We start from the raw sequence: 13793 nt of genomic DNA on the forward strand, positions 1-13793 counted from the left end.
CAGTGGCCCCCCACTTAAACTTTTCATTGTCCTCGATGAAAAAGAAATGAAGAAAAAGGAGAAGAAACTTAGCTGGTTCTGTTCTCTGTTTTGATGACTCAGGTTGGTCTGCCTTTATTTTCTTTATTGTTGTGCTTCTGCTCTATTCATTGAGCAAAAGATTTTAAAGTATCGAAGATTTATGAATATGTCCAAAGTTGCAGCAGGAATCTACCATTTTGTGAATCTGGTACCCAACACAAGAAGAAGCAAATTCCTGGAAAGGCATAATTAAGGCAGAATGCCAGTGCACTTTATAATAAGACTGTGATGATAAGAAAGGTTGCAATTCTGGACAGAACATTGACACCAAATGAGATATTCTAAGCCACAACTAAACTAGCTAAGCTCTTGCAAACCGACTAGCAAAACTCAGTGTATAGTGAATTTCAGTTGTTAAAATATATACTATTGTAACTAAAATATTCTGTGAGACAGGAGTGAATTAGTGCCGCAATTGCAACTCAATTATAAGCACAATTTAGCGTAAATATGTAGGGAGTGAATGCTGAAAAATAAAATAAAATGAGTAAAATAAATAAATAAATAAAACTGTAAGGAAAGAAATAATTAATCTTGGGTTGCCTCCCAATCAGCGCCTTTGGTTTACGTCGTTGGCTCGACATTTCTCTTTTCATGCTTGTTCAAATAAAATGTCTTCAATCATGGTCACATAAGCTTGATCATAGAATGGTTTTAACCTGTGGCCATTAACCTTGAAAATTTTGTTAGTATTGAAATCTTTGATTTCTATTGCACCATGAGGAAAAACAGTAGTAACAACAAAGGGGCCAAGCCATCTAGTTTGTAATTTTCCTGGAAATAATTTCAATCGAGCATTAAATAAAAGGACTTTCTGGCCAACCCGAAATGATTTTCTATCTATATTTTTATCATGGTAGGCTTTGGTCTTGTCTTTATAGATTTTGGCATTTTCATATGCCTCTAACCTCAATTCTTCCAACTTAAGTAACTGTAATTTCCTTTCTTTCCCAGCAAGATCATAGTCTAAATTACATTGCTTCACTGCCCAATAAGACTTATGCTCAATTTCCACAGGTAAGTGACACGCTTTTCCAAATACAAGTCTAAATGGAGACATTCCTAAAGGAGTTTTATATGCAGTTCTATATGCCCACAAGGCATCACCTAAACGAAGGCTCCAATCCTTTCTACTTGGGTTAACCATTTTTTCCAAAATACCCTTTATCTCCTTATTCGACAATTCAACCTGTGCACTTGTTTGGGGGTGGTATGCAGTGGCTACTCTGTGAGTCACGTGGTATTTTTCCAGAAGGGCACCAAATGTTTTATTGCAAAAGTGGGTTCCTCTGTCACTAATGATGGCCTTAGGCATGCCAAATCTATTAAATATATGACTCTTAACAAACTTAACAACCGTTTTAGCATCATCGGTTATTACAGCTTTCCCCTCTACCCATTTAGACACATAATCAACAGCAAGAATGATATAAACATTACCAAAAGAAACGGGAAAGGGACCCATAAAATCAATGGCCCACACATAAAATATTTCACAAATTAAAATTCCAGATTGGGGCATTTCATTTCTTTTAGACAAATTTCCAGATTTTTGTCAGCGTTCACAAGCCTTACAAAATAAATAAGCATCCTTGTAAATAGTAGGCCAATACAAACCACATTCTAAGACTTTATGAGCAGTCCTTTGAGGACCAAAGTGTCCTCCACTTTCAAGACTATGGAAAAATATTAGTATAGAATCATGTTCAGGTTTATCTACACACCGTCTAAGTACTTGGTCAGAGCAAGATTTCCACAAAAAAGGATCATCCCATATGTAGTATTTAGATTCCGACTTTATCTTTTCTCTTTGGTCCTTAGTTAGAAAAGGGGGAAACGTCCTAGTTACTAAGTAATTAACCATATCGGCATACCAAGGAGTTTCAACATGATATAAAGAAAGCAATTGTTCATCGGGGAAAAAATCACTTATCATAGGTCAATCTTCTCTAGGGACAATCCTACTCAAATAGTCAGCAACTTGATTTTCAACACCTTTTTTATCCCTAATTTCTAGATCAAACTCTTGTAATTGAAGCATCCACCTAAGTAACTTAGGTGTTGAATGACTCTTCTTTATCAAGTATTTTAGAGCCGCATGATCAGAATAAACAATCACATGAGTACCAAGTAAATAAGTTCTAAACTTTTCCAAAGCAAATATCACAGCATACATTTCTTTTTCAGTCACAGTGTAATTGCATTGGGCAGGGTCAAGTGATTTAGAAGCATAATGTATCACATAAGACTCTTTACCCTTCTTTTGGCCTAAAACAGCTCCTATGGTTTTATCACTAGCATCGCACATTATTTCAAAAGGTAACGACCAATCAGCGGGTCTAATAATAGGAGCACTTGTCAGCTTGGCTTTTAAATCATCAAAAGCTTTCTTACATTCATCATTGAAGTCAAAAACAACATCTTTAGCAAGCAAAGCACATAAAGGTGAAGCAATTTTTGAAAAAATCTTTATAAAACGCCTATAAAAACCAGCATGTCCTAAAAATGATCTAACTTCGCGAACACATTTAGGATAAGGCAGAGAACTTATCACCTCAATTTTAGCTTTGTCTACCTCTAAACCTTTAGCGCTTACAATATGACCAAGAACCACGCCTTGTTCTACCATGAAATAACACTTTTCAAAATTCAAAACAAGATTAGTTTCAACACATCTCTTCAGAACACGAGTTAAAGCATGAAGACATCTATCAAATGAATCACCAAAAACAGTAAAGTCATCCATAAAAACTTCCATATCTTGTTCGATTAAATCAGAAAATATGCTCATCATACATCTCTGAAAATTTCCTGGAGCATTACATAAACCAAAAGGCATTCTTCTAAAAGCAAATGTACCAAAAGGACAGGTAAAAGTGGTTTTATCTTGATCTTCAGGGGCAATGGGTACTTGTGTGTAACCTGAATAACCATCCAGAAAACAGAAGAAAGATTGTCCAGCAAGTTTTTCTAACATCTGATCAATAAATGGCAGAGGAAAATGGTCTTTTCTAGTAGCTTGATTAAGCTTCCTATAGTCAATACAAACTCTCCATCCATTAGAAACTCTAGTGGGGACAAATTCTCCTTTATTATTTTCGACAACTGTTATTCCACTCTTTTTAGGTACCACATGTATAGGACTTACCCATTGAGAATCGGAAATAGGATATATCACTCCTGCATCTAACCATTTTAGAATTTCCTTTTTTACTACTTCCATCATTAAAGGATTTAATCTACGTTGAGCCTCTCTAGTTGGTTTAGCATCTTTTTCAAGAAAAATTTTATGCATGCACATGGCGGGACTAATGCCTTTTATGTCAGCTAAAGTCCACCCTAAGGCTTCCTTGTGATTTTTAAGCAAATTCAATAACTTAGTCTCTTGAGATTCATTTAAAGAACTTGAAATGATCACAGGTAGAGTCTCATTATCACCCAAATAAGCATACTTCAAATTAGAAGGAAGGGGCTTCAATTCTAATTCAGGTGGCTTAACAGTAGAAGGGATCAATTTAGGCACAATAGAAGGTAAAGATTTTTCACATCCATCACAAGCATCAGGTTCAATCACATCAGATGAAACTACAAAAGAATCAACCATTTTTGTTTCCTTAAAATCACCAAACACACCATTTTCAAATAGATTTTTACACTACTCATCAAAAACATCCTGAGCCATCCAGTCACATGCATCAAATAAATCTACAGAACTAACATTACTGATATCCTTAGGGTATTTCATAGCATAAAATATGTTGAATTTAATCGTTTCGCCATCAAATTCCATTGTCAAATTACCTTCATGAACATCAATTTTAGTTTTGGAAGTCTTTAGAAAAGGACGACCCAACAATAAAGGAACACTATCAGATCTATCACCCATATCAACCACATAAAAATCAGCAGGAAAAACTAGTTCATTCACTTGACAAGTACATCTTCCAAAACTCCCATAGGAAATGCATTAGATCTATCAGCTAATTGGATAACAACATTAGTTTTAGACAAAGGACCCACATTCAAATTATCATATACAGATTTAGGCATGACATTAATTGAAGCACCTAAGTCTAACATGCATCTTTCAAATTTAGTGTTACCAATTTTACATGGGATAGAAAACATGCCAGGATCTTTGCATTTTGGAGGAAGTGTCTTTTGAATTACAGCAGATATGTTCTCACCCATTCTTACCTTTTCACGAGGCTTGAAGTTCCTTTTGTTAGTACAAAGTTCTTTTAGAAACTTAGCATACTTAGGTATCTGTTTAATAGCATCAAGAAGAGGGATATTCACTTCAACCTTCCTAAATGTTTCAAGTATTTCATTGTCAAGGGCCTCCTTCTTAGCTTTAGCAAATCGAGAAGGAAAAGGGGGAATATCTTTAAAACGAGAAACATCATAATTCTCATCAAAATTACCCTTCTTTTCCAGTTCTTTCTCACTTTCTGTATCATGTTTTTCCTTACTCTCACTAGCTACATCATCCTTAGGTCTGACTTCTACCTCTTTCTCTATTTCTCTATTCTTTATTTTAGGTTCCTTTAACTCTTTACCGCTTCTAAGTGTTACAGCTTTAGCATGTTCATTTGGATTGGCAAGTGTTTGAGAAGGGAGCCTATTCAAAAGCTGAGATTCCAAATTACTAAGGGAAGTGCTAATTTGACCTATTTGAGTATCTTTGTGATGTAGGTGAGTGTCAGTTTTCTTTTGATATTGAACACCTTGACTATGAACTTGTCCAATTTGGGTAGTCAATTGTTTCACTAAATCCTCTAATGATGAACCAGATTGTTGTTGTGAATTTTGTTGAACAAATGGCCTAGTTTGATTAGAATGAGAAAATGGTGGTCTAGGTCCATACCTAAGGTTAGGGTGATCTTTCCAACCTTCATTATAAGTATTAGAAAAAGGGTCATATTTCCTTTGAGATTGACCAGGAAAACCTCCTAAGGCATTAACATCTTCACTTTGTAAAGTAGGACATTCATCAGTAGCATGAGAAAAATCAGAACAAACACCACATACTCTAGATGTAGACTCATTACCAGGAACAATTTTAGACACTAAGGTGGTTAAAGCAGCAATTTGTTGAGCATTTTCTTGTAATTGATTTTTAATTCCACTTAAGTCCACATCATTAACTCTTTTAACATCATTTCTACTGCCAAATTGTTGAGTATTTTGAGCCATATTAGAAATTAACTTTCTAGCTTCCGTTGGAGTTTTATCTACTAATGCCCCCCCACTTGATGCATCTATCATACCTCTCTCATTAGGTAACAACCCCTCATAAAAATATTGAATTAACAATTGCTCACTTATTTGGTGTTGGGGACAAGATGAACAAAGTCTGTTAAAACGTTGCCAATACTCATATAAAGATTCGTTATTATTTCGTCTAATTCCACAAATTTCCTTCCTAATAGAACCAATACGACTCACAGGAAATAATCTTTCAAGAAAAACTTTTTCCATTTCTGCCCAAGAATTAATAGAACTAGGTGAAAGTTGCTCATATAGCCCCTCTTTGGCAGGATCTTGCAAAGAAAAAGGAAAAGCATGCAATCTAATATGTTCTTGTTCTACGCCTTCTGGATTCATGGAAGAACATACAACCTTAAATTCTTTTAAGTGTCTATAAGGATTCTCACCTGCGTTCCCATAGAATTTAGGGAGAAGATTAAGGAAACCTGAATTCAGCTTTAGAGGATTATCTAGCTCTGGAAAGACAATGCACAGAGGGTCTTCTCCTGTTCTCGGTGCTCCCAATTCCTTCAGTGTTCGTTCTGCCATGTTCTTGTATTCAATCGGTAATGGATCTTCTATTTCAAGTTCCGGTTTAGCACTGAAAATGTGAAGCAGCTTCTCTGGTTCAGCCTCGTTTAGGAAGCCTACGTATGCTTTAATGCGCTGAAGTCTAGCTTCTTTATCGTACGCGTACATACACCTATAAAGAAAAACAGAAATTAATGGAAAGATGAGCTTGAAATTTTAGTGTAGAAATGTAGAGTTCAATAATCACCTTCTGGTCAGAACTTAGCAGCTTATAACTAGGCAGGATTTATAGCTTTAACAAATGAGATCAATTACTTAGACATGCATTTTAGATTTCATGTAGCTAAATTTCCAGTAGCAAATCAACATCAGGCAAGCTAAAGAATTATCCGAACCTAGCTTGGCAGACCAAGACATTATGCAATCCCATTAAATCAGTTGTCATATATATATTCTGCTCAGTTTTTACTCAAAAAGATATGAAACTAGTACACACTGGTCTTCCTGAATGTAGGAGTAGGCATACTAATACTCATGCATTGTCAAATTCAACATATAAAGCTAACTGATTGTCAATCTTATTTAGCCAGATTGGTTATAAACTACTTTTACTTCTGATTTTGAGATTATAATAGCACAAGAGCAGCTTATATTTGGACACTAACTCGTTAAATTTTACTACTAAAACACTTTATAGCATACATAATTCAGCTTCTTTTACAGTTTTCTTTTTTTTGTTTTTTTTTTTTTTTTTTTATCAGAATTCTCATAACAGATTAAAACTTGCAAAGAAATGTAATTGGAACAAGAATCATTTTGAGCAGTCTAAGCAGAACATGAACTAAACATGAATCACAAACATATAATTTGAGTTAATTCAGATGCACTTGAAACAAAATAATCCTAACAGAACAAATTTGTCCTTAATACTATTTTGCATCTAAAATATACTCTACCAACAGTTTTAACTACTGTCAATCAGTTCATTTCAGAGTTTTTATAACTCAACTTAACCATTTATCTCTTGACCCAATAGCAATAAAATAGTGACAAATCTATTCAGCAAAGCTACTAAAATTAGTGTTCATTATCTGACTAACCCACAGTTAGGCACGAAATCATATATATGCAAGCACGTTAATAGCAAATCAATATAAGTCAACTTAATTCGAGAGTGACTTTGAGCTACCTCAGCTACTTAATCCTACCAAATCTTATAAAGATCATTAGAAAGTAAAATGTTCAGTATATTCCACTAATACTTTATTAATGGCAAGGATGACTTAACTAGTGAAGTGTTCAGTACATACCACTCTTAAGTTATATGTAAGAGCCTAGTGTAGGACAATAGTGGCTTATTAGTTACTTAATTCCTGAACAGAAACTCAATGTAAGATAATATCTAATGACAACTCCTAGTAACTGTTTTAATTCCCACTACCATAATACGAGTGTGTTACCTATTATCATTAGTTGTGATCAGATTAATACCATAGTTCAATTATCATAAGGAGAACAAACATATGTGTGCAAAAATAAAAGTATTATGCAACTTGAAATATACTTATCCTGCACCCATGCACCAAAATATTAAGAGAGTTAATCAATAATCATTACTTGCAAAAATTTGGCCAAGAAACAAGCAATGCACTAATTACTACTCCTCTACATACCGTTTCCAAATAGGTTGGGCTAAATTAAGAATTAAACGAAAGTGTACCCAACCTCACCTAATGTATGTTTATTTTGGCTTTAAAAGAAATTAACAACTAATGAAGAAAATTGACACACTTGAAGGCATGAACATGATGTTAAACGAAAGTATATGAAAAGCAGACATTACTTCTAAAAATTGATCATGTATAAAAGATTTTATATGAGTGGAACAGAGTAACTAACACCTCTAACAGTAAGCATGAAGGCTATAATTAGCTAATTCATTCTCCGTATATAAGTAACAACTTATCACACAGATATATAATTAGAAATACAGATTAAATCTTGATTTTAAGAGTTAAAATTTATCTCCCCGGCAACGGCGCCAAAATTTGATACGTGTCGTTTACCGTATAAAATTAAATATTTATTTTCCTAACTTAACTTTAAAATTATTAACAACTAGTAAAAGGGTAAGCAAGGGTCGATCCCACGAGGAGACTTTTAACTCTTTAATCAAGGTTTAACTAGATATATTACGGAAACTTACATACTATACATTTATTCACATATGTACATAGAATGGGGGGGTTTGTTTTAGATAATACTAAACTAATAAAACTAATACGGAACTAAACTAATAAACTACTATTGACGACACAACTAACCAATTCCACTTCGGCACTACTCATACTAAACTATTGATAACAACAATTGACCGACTCTGCAAAATACTCAATTTAACGATTAGACTAATCGTAGAGACTATAGTAACAAAGACTCCCTATCTCTCTTACTTGAAACCAAATTTGGACTAAGCCGAAATTAACTCTAAACCGATCTAATTAACACAAATATTTCGCAACTTGCATGAGTTAGATACGGAAGCATTAACAACTAGGAGACCTAATTAGTCCTAATTAAACTAATCACATAAATGCTTAGAATAATTAGATTGAAAATGCCCTCTGATTTAAACCAAACATTAATCGCAGACTTGATAAAAATTAGATACTACTTCACTATATAATTCAAACTAAGCCAAATCTTATAGATAGCAATAATTCACAACTAATAACATGATAGATAACAATCAATGTCAAATTGCAAATTTAATAATCAAGAACGAGCAAATTTCAAATACCCATTAAATCGAAAAAATAATACTATCAAGAATCAATTATAATATCAATAATCCAATAAAAGTAATTCATCAATTTAGCAAAGAACATCAAATAAATCAGTAGTATTGAACAAATAAGTTCAGAAGAAGACTTATAAAATATACTCTGAAGAACACCCGAATAAACCCGGCTTCGACCCCGCGATTCACCTTCGTTCTTGTTCTACCTTGGATTCGAGACTAAGCTGCCCTCCAGTGGCTATCTTCTCTTCACCAATTGCCCAATTACGGACTCACTCGAACTCTCGTACTCTTTGTATAATTATTGGCTAAGTTGTGTGTCCTCCGTATGAATAATTGGGTTTTTTTTATACCCAAAAACAGCCATTGATTTTTGGGTTCGGGAGGATAAAATTTTGAAATAGGATAAGAATTCATCACTTCCTTGAATTTCGGGTGTGTTGAAGAAAGATTTTGAGCTTGATGAAGATAAACATGGAGTTGAGAGGTGTTGTTCTGAGCTTTGGTTTTCACGCACCCTTTTCTTCTTTTCTTCTTATCTCATTTTTTCCTTTCTTTTAGATGATGGCACGTGGTGGTACTTGGAGTAGTAAAACAAATGGGCTTCTTTTAATTATTTGTATTTGTCAATCCTACTCCTTTTTCTTCTCGCTTTCCTATCAAAACACACAACTTGATATTAAGTACCAATTATTATAAAAATAGCTATAAAATAAAATAAAGAATAAAATAAACTCTAAAATAATAAAAGTAAATAAAATCATGAAATAACAAATATAAAACGGCCATTGGACTAATATTGGGGACTAAAAATATAGTATATTATGCACTTATCAAATACGCACCCCCCTTTTTGCACCGGTTCTTGAAAACCGGTGGGAATACAAATGGGTGGGATTTGGATAATTACTTTTCGCATCAGTTCCTTATAAACCGGTGCCAAATGTTGTTTTTCGCACCGGTTTGAACCGGTGCTAAATTGTTTTTTTTTTGTTTAAAAAAAATAAAAAGGGGGAGGAAGAGATTTCGCACCGGTTCAGCATAAACCGCTGGGAAAAGGTTAGTTAGAACCGGTTCGAACCGGTGCGCAATTTAAACCAGAAACCCGCCTTAATTTAATTACTTCGTGAAAACCTTCTTCCTTCAATTCATTTCCCCTGCTTTTCCAAGCCACCTTCAATTCTCCCTTCTCTCGTTCTCGCCTAGCTTCACCATAGCTCTCCTTCATTGAAGCGCACTTTGAGCTTTCTCACCTCCATTGCTGCGCAGGTCAATTTCTTTTTCTCTCCATAGCTCTCCTCCATTGAAGCGCATTATGAGCTTTCTCACCTCTATTGAAGCGCATTCTGAGCTTTCTCACCTCCATTGTAGCAGCTTCGAGGTAAGATTTAATTTGGGTCTTCTTAATCTATTGAATTCCTTTGCAATCTAGGGTTAGTCGTTGATTTTCTTTGCAATTACATAATTCTAGGGTTTTCTTGCTGTTGTGACTTTCGAGAAAATAGGGTTGTAATTTTTAATAATAGTTTTGATCCAGAAGGAGGCTGAAGGCCGGTTGGTCTTAGTTTGTTGTTGTTATGACTTTCGAGCTTGCTGTTGTGACTTTTGAGCTTGCTGTTGTGGCTGTTGCTCTGAACTTTACTCTTGTCTCATATTGTCATAAAACAGAATTGGGATTGCTTTGAACCATAGAGTATATTAGACTGTTTTTTAAGCTCTTAATGAGATAATGGACTCAGATCGATACATGTATAAGAAGTACTAATCAAACCAATATTTCACCTTTGCTTTGGTTAATACATGTATGTCATGTCAGCCAGACCCATGCCAACTACTCCACCTGTTAAGAATGATCCATCTATCCTGCAGGTAGTTGGTAACCTATAAATAACTACATTGAGTTATGATGCTTGCAGAAGTTGAGGCTGAGCAGGCTGTTTCCCTTAGAGGGGCCGAGTTGCAAGTCGAGGTGGAGAAGAAGAATTCTCTCACTAGGACTGAATAACTTAGTGTAATTACGACATCAAGGTACTGATTCTAATGAGTATTTGCTGAACTTGTTAAGAGTATATGTTTAACATTTTGCTTTTCTTATCTAGTTCAGTTTTCTTTACTGAAATTATTAGTTAATGATTTTATCCTCCTGTGTATGTATCCTGTTTAGTTGATGTTTATGCTGAGCTTTTGTTAATAATTTTTTTTTCATTTTTACATGTTTGCTAGCTCTGTAGAATTATCGAATGATAAAACTTGTATGCTATTGATGTTATGTTAGTCTCTTTACCTCTGCATTTTCGTACCAGCTGAATTCGGTGAAATGGTCATAATTTGCAGTTTAAAATAAGAAGGTAAAATAGGCCAGGTTTTTGTTTGTTAGTTTGTAATTTGGCTTTACATGATACCTTGAGCAATGTAAAGAGTATGCCTAAAGGATTTGGGAAATTTTGTGTCATATACTTGATTACGAGCCATATGAAGTTAGGATAATCCATAATGTAATTATGATAGCATTCATCCAGAACTGAATAAAGTAGTACAAATTTTAGCATAAAGTAATCATTTTTAGAGTTGAATGCACCTTATAGTTCAAATGCTAACCAAATCTGTTAATGAAAATGTGAGATGCATACAATTCTGACCCTGTGACACATTTTTTTTGCTCTGTGTTTTGCAAAATTAAGCTTCTACATGGCTATTACATCTTGTTGCTTCCTCATTCTCAACTTCCTATGCTGTGAAAAGTCGTGCGGATGAAATGATTTTAAGGCTTAATCCTTTAAATGAATATTATGTGGTTGAATTAGTGATTAGCAATTGTGTTATAAATTAGTGAATAAATTAGTGGAATTACATTATTTACTCAAAAATTTACAAAAATGATTAATAAGCAATTGTTAGTTTGATTAATGATGCTTTATTCTTTAGCAATATGTAGGTATTAATTACTTACTAACTTTTGTTTTTTCTTTTTAATTTTTTATAGATTCATATGTGAATTGAAGCACAAGTTTAACTTGAAGACTAAAAATTTAGCTCAAGTGGGAAGTTAGAAGGAATACATCCATTGTACTTGCTATAGTAGTATGAATTATAAACTTAGTCTATGTTTCTTTTTCTTGATTCATGATGAAAGTTTTTTCATGCTATTACAACTTGTGTATTGTTTAATGACAAATAAATACAACAACATATAAATGCTTGCATCATCATATGCCTAGATACCCGTTCAAGGCTTTCTCATTAGGAGAAAGTCTTGAATAGTCCCCGATTGGGACTGTTCTTGAACGTTTACTCTCACTTAGGTGGTGAATGTATGTCTTCTTTTTCGATTTTAAGGAACATCTTGGCTTAGCATTTCCTTACACTGTTCTCTGGGTACATATGTGGGTATGTAATTATCTACATCGTGTGCTTAGAGAACTGGGGGGAAATGCTGCCGGATTTTCCATAAAATCGGAAAGTCGACATACATTCACTAGTGAGATTAGACGTTCAAGGATGGGTTAGGTTGGAGTGATAAGGACCCTTTGGAAGCATATATGAATTTTTTTACTATAAGAATGTTATATGCATGATGTGTGTTTGAATTTGATTTAGATATATAATATATGTAGCAATTACACATTATTCATAATATGTTGCTATGTTTAGAGACAATATACTCAATGGAGAAGGATCGTGGTTGGATGTATGGTAGACGTGATACATTGGAATTCTTTGATGGAGTTCAAGAGTTTTGCGATAAGGCTTCATCTTATTAGCGTAGAATGGGTGTCGATTGCCTCTATTGTCCTTGTGTTGATTGTAATAATGTGAAGGTGGTCAATAGTGTTGATATCATTAGAGATCATGTAGTTTGTCGTGGGTTTAGACTTAAATACCATGTGTGGATTTGGCACGATGAAGAAGGAAAGTACAGTGGGGATGTTGATGGGAATGATGTGCATGATAGAAGCAATGAGATTCGTATAGATGAGGAATACAAGAATGATGAATATATTATTGATAATGGTGATGAGGATGGATTTGATGATGATCAGGTGGATGAGGTGGAGGATGAAGGGGTGAATGAAATGATGTGTGGTGTTGAAGAAGACGTGTTTGAGTCATTATCGGAGGCTTCTAAAAAGCCTTTGTATCCTGGGTGCAAAAAATACTCCAAACTATCAGCTGTGCTAACACTGTTTAACTTTAAGTCGAAGCATGGGTGGACGGACAATAGTTTTACATCTTTGTTGATCGTGTTAAGTGAGATGTTGCCTGACAGGAATGACATTCCTAAGTCATACTATTATGCAAAGAAGCTCATGTGTCCATTTAGTTTGGAGTATAAGAAGATACATGCATGTCCTAATGATTGTATTCTTTCTCGAAATGAATATGAACAATTGGAGGAGTGTCCACGATGCAAGAAGTCGCGCTACAAGCGCATGAGTTGCAATGCTGGTACGAAGGGACCTTTTGCGAAGGTGTTGTGGTATCTTACCATCATTCCAAGGTTTAAGCGTCTTTTCTCAACACCAAAAGACGTAAAAAACTTGAGGTAGCATGCAGAGGGAAGAAAGAAAAACAGAATGCTAAAGCATCCAACCGACTCCCCGCAATGGAAGAATATTGATATGAAGTTTGGTGAATTTGGTGATGAAGTCAGAAATTTAAGGCTTGGGTTGTGCACGGACGGGATGAATCCATTTGGCACTCTTAGTATCCAGCACAGTACATGGCCAATACTTTTAGTGATCTACAATTTGCCTCCTTGGTTGTGCATGAAACGTAAGTATGTAATGCTTTCACTACTAATAACTGGGCCAAGACAACCTGGAAACGACATAGATGTTTATCTTGCACCACTTGTTGACGATTTGAGAAAGATGTGGGACGAAGGGGTTTCCGTGTTTGATGCTCATAAGAATGAGATGTTCACATTGCGTGCAGCTCTTATGTGGACCGTTAATGATTTTTATGCATATGGAAACTTGTCTGGGTACAAGAACAAAGGAAAAAAAGCATGCCCCATTTGTATTGATGACACCCTAAGCATACACCTTGACAATTGCCACAAAGAGGTGTATCTGCGGACTCAAAGGTTGCTAAGGCGCGATCACCCGTACCGTAGGAAGAAAAAGGCTTT

The 13793-nt window shown here is 34.8% G+C and overlaps 1 pseudogene; it reads right to left on the reverse strand.

The window, feature by feature from the left end:
* Positions 1 to 3713: 3713 nt before the first annotated feature.
* LOC110698038 lies at positions 3714 to 9520 on the reverse strand (annotated as a pseudogene).
* Between the last annotated feature and the right edge of the window lie 4273 nt (positions 9521 to 13793).

The sequence above is a fragment of the Chenopodium quinoa genome, unplaced genomic scaffold, assembly GCF_001683475.1.
Source record: "Chenopodium quinoa cultivar QQ74 unplaced genomic scaffold, ASM168347v1, whole genome shotgun sequence".
NCBI classification, from domain to species: domain Eukaryota; kingdom Viridiplantae; phylum Streptophyta; class Magnoliopsida; order Caryophyllales; family Amaranthaceae; genus Chenopodium; species Chenopodium quinoa.